Source organism: Cervus canadensis, chromosome 6 (genome assembly GCF_019320065.1).
Source record: "Cervus canadensis isolate Bull #8, Minnesota chromosome 6, ASM1932006v1, whole genome shotgun sequence".
In the NCBI taxonomy this organism is placed as follows: Eukaryota; Metazoa; Chordata; class Mammalia; order Artiodactyla; family Cervidae; genus Cervus; species Cervus canadensis.
This window is the reverse complement of record NC_057391.1, coordinates 15528430-15536751: the sequence shown is the minus strand read 5'-3', so window position 1 is coordinate 15536751 and position 8322 is coordinate 15528430. Positions and strand designations below refer to the sequence as shown.

The 8322-nt window shown below is 48.3% G+C and overlaps 1 long non-coding RNA gene across 1 annotated transcript; it reads right to left on the bottom strand.

Moving 5' to 3' along the window:
• Nucleotides 1-5559: 5559 nt before the first annotated feature.
• LOC122443098 lies at nt 5560-7467 on the bottom strand. Its single transcript, XR_006269915.1, has 2 exons — nt 6868-7467; nt 5560-5820 (listed from the first exon to the last, which is right to left on the bottom strand). It is a non-coding gene; the product is annotated as an uncharacterized LOC122443098 (long non-coding RNA).
• Between the last annotated feature and the right edge of the window lie 855 nt (nt 7468-8322).

The window sequence follows — 8322 nt, the reverse complement described above, 5'->3', positions numbered from 1 at the left end:
TACAGTCCAGGGCAAGTGGTCACTAGAGACCTCTCTCCTTAGATTCCCAGAGACTCAGTTTCCCCATATGAAAAAAATGGCCATGTGATCCTAACCTCCTGAGTTATTTTGAGGATGAAATAGGAAAATACATAGGAAACTTGTACATAATAGAGCCTCATCAAATGTTATTTTCATTAAAAAAACATCCTCTGCCCCTCTCCCCATCCCACCCAGTCTTCAACTCATTTAAAACCAGAAGCTACGGTGCGGGACTCAGAAGGTTTCTCCTGCCTGTGAGCTTCCATGGTTCCAAGAGCTGGACTGCAAAGTTAGGGGACCTAACCTGAAGGAGTGAGACAGGGTGGGAGTTGGGGTGAGGGTGGAAGGCCCCCAGGCCTCAGGGATAGAAGACAAAGGTCCGAGGTGGGAGCGAGTGTGACTTGGCCCAGATGGGGGCCCGGAGCATCACTCCTGTGTTCCCAAATAGCTGTGAAGTTCAAATAACAGACTCCAACTGACACATAAAAAGGAACACATGTAACCACTTACAGGCCAATTAATATAGGGGCGGGGAGAAAGCCACAGGGCGGGGAGGCTGCTGGGGTTGAAGTGAGCAAAAGAATGATGGCCGTGCTTCCGGCCCCCCGGCTGAAATTGGCTATTATGTGTCATCAGGAAACTTAAGAAGGGGGGAAAAAACAACCTCTGATCAAAGTCCCTTTTGTCAACTTCTAACAGATTAATAGATGACAGATTTTGCACTTAGAGCTCTACTGCAAGGTCAAGGGCACTGAAACGGGGCTTGTTGGGACTTTTTTCTTCTTTCGTTCAGCTTCTAGGTTGCAGAACTCATCATTCTGACAGCCTGCCTGCCTGACACGGCTGGAAGAAGGTGTGCCTTTCCCAGAGCTTTTGTGGGGGAGGGCGGGGAGCAAGGGGCTCCATTTTAGTAGCGACAAGCCAGGCTTGTCTCCTGTTCACAGCCCCTTCTCTGCTCAGGCTCCTGCTTTCCCTGCAGCCCCAAGCTCCCCTCCAGTGGTCTCATGGTAGCTCTCCATGGATCACAGAAGGAAGACACACTTCTAAGGCTGTCTTCTCTAAGTCCCTTAGTGATTTGGCCTCGCCCTCAATATCCCAGTGTGTTTACATCAGTCCTACCAGATTACTTGTAGCTCCCCAAATGCCCGTTGCCCTCGACCTCCACATCTTGGCCTTTTCTGCCAACTGTTTCCTCTTCCTGTCAATTTCTTACGTGTACATCAAAGCAGTGCCAGTGCCAACTCCTTTGGAAAGCCCGTCTGAGCTCCCTGCCCTGCCCTCCCAGACAAAGGAGATATTCTAAATCTCTGTGACTCCCAGATCCTTCAGACACACAGCCTTGGGCATTTACCTTATTATAAGGCCATTTGTGCTCTTAGGCTCATCATCCCCACTTAGCTGTTTACAGAGACCAGCATGCTGCCTGACATGGAACAGGGGCTTCCTATTACACAGAGACTGGTACATGCTGGATAATTCACCTAGGTGTGAGAAATTGTGGAGGAAGTCCTTAACGTCACCCTAATGACCCCTATCCCTGGCAGAACCCGTGACTTGCTCTGAACCAACAGGCCAGGATAAAGGTGATATGGTGTTACCCCCTTGATTTGGTTACATTATCCAGCATGAGTGAAGGGCTGCCAATTTCATGATGACATTGCTTTATAGAAAACTCCGTGCTGGCATCCTAGAATGAGAGATATCCTCCTTGCCTGCTTGATGAAGCTAGCAGCTATGTTTTGGAAGATCCGTAGCAAGGAACTGAGGGTGGGCAGGTCTAGGACAGCCTCCAGCTCCCAGCCAGCAAAAAGCAAGGTCCTTGGTCATACAGCCTCAAAGAAGTGAATTCAGCCACAACCTGAGTGAGCTTGGAATTGGATCCATCCCAGCTGAGCCTCCCAATGAGAATGCAATCCAGCCAAGACCTTGGCTGTGAACCTGTGGGATCTGACCCAGAGGACCTAGCTAAGCTGTGCCTGGTCTCCCGACCCATGAAAACTGTGAGCTGATAAAAGTTTGTGCTGTTTTAAGTTACTGCCTTTGATCTTCTCTGCTACTCAGCAGTTAACAAACTGATAGATGGCTCTTAAAGATGCATGCTTTGGGATCTGGAAATTCCAAGTAATCTGGGGAAAATTCAGTTTCCCTCTAATCAGTCAATGCATTGGCAAGAAATTTTTGCCAGCCAACTCATAGCAAGACTTTAGAACAAAGGCTTGGAGAGTGAAAGTGGGGCTAGGCCCAGGGAGAGTGAGAGAGAGGCTTAGAAAAGCGAGAGCACACAGTCAGACAGGGAACAGGTAGAGCCCTGGGCCTGAAGTCAGGTTCTGGGTTCCAGACTTTGCAGATGGTTTGCTTAGTAGGCTTCGGGCAAAGCAGCCTCTGTCTGGGTCTCTGATCTCATCTGCAGGCCAAGTGGTATAAACAGTTTGAGCTCCACAGCTCCCTCTGGCTCTGGCTTTCTGAGTGAATGGCAATTCAAGTTTGCCAAGGACCTCTATAGCTTAGAGTGTGCTCAGTCTTTTACTTGTTCATTCATTCATTCATTCCCCTTTCAATAACTTTTAGGACTGCTAACCACATAAAACATACGTTTACTAACACCATTAAAAGAGCGACATACATTGAGTTAGGGGAGGGGGAAAGAAAGCTACGCCGGAATCCCAGGCTGCAGTAGACATCTGCTTGCATAGCTGTTCCCCACATCTCCTTATAGAGTACATTCCATGTGCCTAGGGTGGGGCTCCTTTTCCCACCTATAGGAGTGTCACTTGGTCCAGATTTGCCAATCAGAGTACCTCAAGCCTCTGGCCACTGTGAATGGTTCAAAAACAGGCATACACACTAAGCAGGACCAATCAGAATCTCCAACAGGAACTTTTGCTGCCAGAGCTGGTGGAAAAGATTCTCTCTTCTAGGGTTGCTAAGCTCATAGAATATAAGTTTGAGATGGTTTGGGGCTGCCTTGTGGAAGAAGCCTGTCTGAAAGGGATCCTTGAATCCAGCTCCCAAATCCAGCCCTCTCTGAAGTCATCTCAACTTACTTGACCTGATAAATTATCTTTTTATTTAAAGTAGTTGAGGTTGGATTTCTGCCACTCATAACCAAAAGTATCTTCAATGAATGTAGATGTTATTTCTAATAATGAATGAGGTTATTTCAACTGAGCATGTAATTGAGCTCTGGGTCTCTTGGAAGCCAAAGTGAAAGGGGAACCACACTGCCTCACAAAGCTCCCCTCCACTGATATCACAAACCCAAGGCGTCACGAAAGAGAGCCTTCACTCAAGAACTCGGGCCTTTTTCTCATGGTCTTTTGCATTGGTGGCCCAGAATGACATCTCCCACAGCTGTTTCAGAAATGACGCAGAAACATTCCTCATATGGCTAGCTGCCTTTTGGACTGAATCTCAAGCAAAGACCAACCACAAAAACCAAGCATCTCAGGGCTCAGGAAGACTTCCTAGACCTTCACCCAACAAGGCAAATGGGCCATGAGGCTTGGGGTCCTGCCATTAGCTGTCCCTGGCCCCTCCTTCCATAGCCTCCCCAGAAACCTCTCCTCCAACTGCCACCCTGAGCTTGGACTGTAATCCGTCATTTCTTTGGTTGGAAGGTTGGTGTTTCCTTGCAAGGGACCACAAAGCCATATTACTTTCAAACTTAAATAAACAAACGCTTGAATCTGTGTTTTATTGGTTCCATACCATCTGCCATCTGGTTTGGGGGAGCAAGGAAAACTGTGGTTTTGTTGATTTTATGTGTGTGTGTGTGTTGTTGTTGTTGGTTTTTTGTGTCTTTTTTTTTTTTTTTTTTACTTTTCCCTGTGAAAATTCCCTAAGGTTGAGCACTGGCAGCAATACGGGCTGGTTAAAAGCCACCTAGTTTCCCACGTCTTAACTCAGAGCTAAATGTTGGAGGCTGGTCTGGGTCCCCATCTGCTAAGCAGCCTGTTGTGTGAAAATGAGATCTATACATATGCAGAGCTCCACAGCTCGGCTCCCAAGATCTGAAGAATTGTTATGAGCGAACCACAAGAAGTGCTTATTTAATGTTGACAGGCTGCACCCAGACCAAAGGCTAGAGCGGGGCATATGGAAAGGCAACAGAGGGAGCCTGGTGTCTGAGCACCCCGGGGCTGTCAGGGAAGACAGCCCCGCCTTCAAGACCCGGGGTTGCTGGAGATCTCGAACCTGTAATGACTTGAAGGAGAAAATACATCCCAGACACTGAGTGGGAAATAAGCCCCAGCCTGCCTGGAATCTTTAATCTGGAAAATGCAATGGTGGTTGGGGGTGGGGAGGGGGCACATTCCACACTGGAGGCGGACTGAGGGCCAACATCACCTCCTCTTCTATTGGCCCAGCTGTTTCTGGCCCACAGAAACCTGAAGCTGCTCAAAGGGCTGGGATGGGGAGGACTCTCAGAGTTTCCATGTCTACATTTTTTTAAGCCAGGTCTCCGGCTTCACCATCAATAAAACACAGACTTGGGGAATGGGTCCCAGGAGCCATGCCAGGCAGGTGATAAAAATGAGGGAGGCTGGCTGAGTGGGAATCCAGGGACATATGCTAAAGGGCAGCAGGGACTCAACTGGCCCCGGAAATAGTGGCCACACAGGGCTGGGCACCTGTGTGGCCAGATGTCCCAAGTTCTCAGAAAAGGCCCAGATTTTTTATTTGAAAAGTGTTTCAATGCTGACCGCTGTTGCAATTATTGAAAACAATTCAATCAAATAAAACCTGTTTGCAGCCCACACAAGACCCCCTGGTCTCCAGTTGATGACCTCTGTGGATCTCCAGTTGATGACCTCTCTGGAAGAACGCAAGGAAACAGTCTCTGGGGAAAGCCAGGAATGAGGATCATCTCTTCCTATGCAAGGGCAGGGCCTTTCACAGGCCTCAGACCACACAGAGGTCCTCCCTAGTGCTGGCCCCTCCAGGCTTTGTCCACAGAGGCTCGGAAGGCCCCCCTGCCTCCCCCATCCCACCCAAGACGTCCTCCCTAGCTCCTCCTGAGTCCTGGCAGGTGATGAGACTCCAGTGGCAGCCCAGTCATGCCAGTGACACAGCGACTGCCCGGGGCACTCAAGCTCTGAGCATCCCTGGTCTTTCTGCTTTGCAACTCATTCCTGGGAAAGCGATGAACTCTGTGATCTGCACGTATGATGTTCCTGCTGCACACACCCTCTGAGTCTCCACAGGTTGGTCACCTCCCAGTCACCCTTTAATAGAATCACAACTTGGCAAGTGGGTGACCTGTGAAAGTGAGACACAGCCATTCAATCTCCTGCCGGACGTCATCTGTCTTGACACGATGTCAAACAGTCCTGTCTCAGGAGCTAAGGAAGTTTTAGTCCAGTTTTTCTGAGTTTTGTTATTGTTGTGTTTTCTTTATAATTGAGGTGTAGAGAAGTCTAGGTTCAGCTGAAGTTCCTGATAAACAGTTCAGATTTTTCTCAGTAACAAAATCTGCATATTTGTATTTCAAATAATGTAGCTAAAGCAAGGCAAAGTCCTCCTTTTTCTCTCATTTGTCTTAATGAGCATCATTTATCCAGTATGAAATCTTTATACTGTATGTCCCACATGTTAGGAACATATGTATATATTTTTTAAAAAGTATTTGTACATTAAATCTTGATAAGATGATTTTTTTAAAAAGGCAGGCAGGAGCCCTGATCTGCCATCAGCTGCCGGCTTGCTATGCGGTCCTGGTGAGTCACTCACTCCTCTGAGCTTCATTGACTCCAACTGCCATCTGGACAAGGGGGTGTTAGCTGGCCCCCTCCTTCTCTCCTGCAGAGCAATTGTGTGGGGTAGGGAAAGAGGCAAGCATGTTAAGAACTCTTACCAAAAATTCACGGGCAAGCAAACACTATGCCTATGTACAAAAGGCTCACAGACTTGAGGTCCACTTCTAGAAATAAGAATAGCCTGTGAGCTCATGAGAGGGTAGGTCCTGCTGCCTCTGGGTCCCAGAGCCTACCATGACACTTGCACAGATTCTGCACCCAAGTCATCATGGAATTTACTGATGCAAGAATCAGTGGAATGAGTTGACATTGCATTTCACATTTCACGCTTCCATCCCCTTGAGCCTCATACCAACCCATGAGGTAGGATGAGGTAGGCACAGCTGTTCTCCAAGCAGAAGTGGGAAACTGAGACCCAGCAAGTTGAGGAGGGTTGTTAATGGCAGGTTGCAGAGAGAACCACAGCTGGGTCTCAAGCCTCCCCGCTTCTGAAGAATAATCATCCTTTTGGAGCTGTGGCTCTCGGGGATTCTCAAAGCTTTCTGGGGGCAGATGGTCTGGAAGTGAAAGTGCTCTCTGAGAGACGTAGAGAGAGTTAAAGAAAGTAACTAACTGGCTGATTTGGTGTTAAACCAAATCCAAACTTATACCAGATTCTAACACAGTGGTAAGGCCAGGCATCAAAGATTTATGAACCTGTGGGACAAATGGGAGGAAAGAGAGGGAGGGATGAATTGAAGAGTAACATTGAGACAAACACATTACCATATATAAAACAGCCAGTGGGAATTTGCTGCATGACTCAGCTCAAACCTGGAGGGAGGTGGGAGGGAGGGGACATATGTATACCCAAGGCTGTCTCATGTTGATGTACAGCAGAAACTAACACAAGACTGTAAAGCAATTATCCTCCAATTAAAAATTAAAACAAAAGAATCCATAGGAGACAAAATCAAAATGAAGAGAACTCTATTGCTCACTGAATTTTGTTTTATGTTCTGTGACTTACATCACTATACAATTTTTCCAAGGGTAAAACCCCCCCGTCCCACTCCCACCCTTACAAGAGATGCACCACGTTAACACTCACCAGGTGTTTGCCAGGTCTATGAGTGTCTATCTGGGTCCCAAAACATCTTGGCATGTTGGGCAGGTCTGAGAGGGAGTCCTAGGCTCCTCAGGTGGCCATGAACCCTAGGTCCATGAAAGGCGAGTAGCTAAGACACACGCACACTTGCCCGCACACACGCACGTGCACACACACAGAGGAAACCACATTTGGTCTGGGCTGGCCCCAAGCTGAGGAAGACACTTCGAAGAGCGACTACCCAACTCAGTAAATCAAGATGTGGGATTCAAACCACTTCCTCCCCCAGCTTTGTGTTAGGAACATCATCTACCTGCTTTGGGGCGGGGCTCACAGCCCAAGAGGGAGGAGTCATCCTCACATGCTGCTGACGCAAAAACCCATTCAGATGCCACGTGACTTACCCAGGGAAACAGTTAGGGAGAGGCAGGGCCGAGAGAGGCAATCAGATCTGCTTCACCCACTGGAAGAGACTTCTGTGGACCCCACCCTTCACGAACCCCTGAATACTGAGGTCCATAGACTCTGGTCCTTGGAGATGTCCAGGCGTCTGCCCAGAATTGGGCAACAGACTATTTCCTGTGCTTTCATCTGCCCCATCAGTTCCAGCTGAGTGTCTGGGACACTCCCCAACCATTTCCTGGGCTCATTTCCCCAGAAGGAGGTTCTGGAACATCCTCTTAAGTGTGATGGCCTTTCATCTAGTTAGACACCCCCTTGGGAGCTAAAATTAAATTATAAAGCCCAGACCTACATTTCAAAAAACATCCCACAAAATCTTGGGTTGTCAGCCAACAGTGAGACCTCTTTAGGCAGAAGGCTTTTTCTACCATGGAAGCCCCACCCCTTCCCGCTCGTCCACTCTCCCAGATAGAAAGGCAGGAGTCTTGGGTCCTGGGGAGTCATGGGCTCTTTAGGCACTGAAGTCACTGATCCCCCTTCAATGTGATCCCAGCTCCACATTCCCTTAAGGGACTTATATAACTTCTGCTTGACCATCTCCTGCCACAGCGAGCTCACTACCTCTCTGATAATCTCACAATTCAGAAAACATTAGGCACTGGGATGTGTTTCCTCACGTGAGCTGGTATCTGCCTCCCTGTTCATGAGGACCCATGGTTCTCCTTCTTCCACGTGGGAGACACAGGATGAAGAAAGCAGTTCCTCAAAACTGCAACCACAACCTGCAGCAGAGGCAGCCATTTCTAGTCTAAGATGGGACTCTGATCTCTGTGTATGCTTGCGTTCCTTACATCTACCAGAAAAGTCTTGTTTGTAAGATGAGGAAGGCTGGACAGAGCACGTCTAAGGCCCCTTCCATATCTGTCCTTATGTCCATGCCAGGGAAGACTCGAGCAAGAACTCAAGGTTTCTGAAAGCCAGCAGCTTGGAAACCAGGAACAGTATCTGCACTTTCTGGTTATTGATCTGGCGTGTGATCTCCACCCATGGAGACAT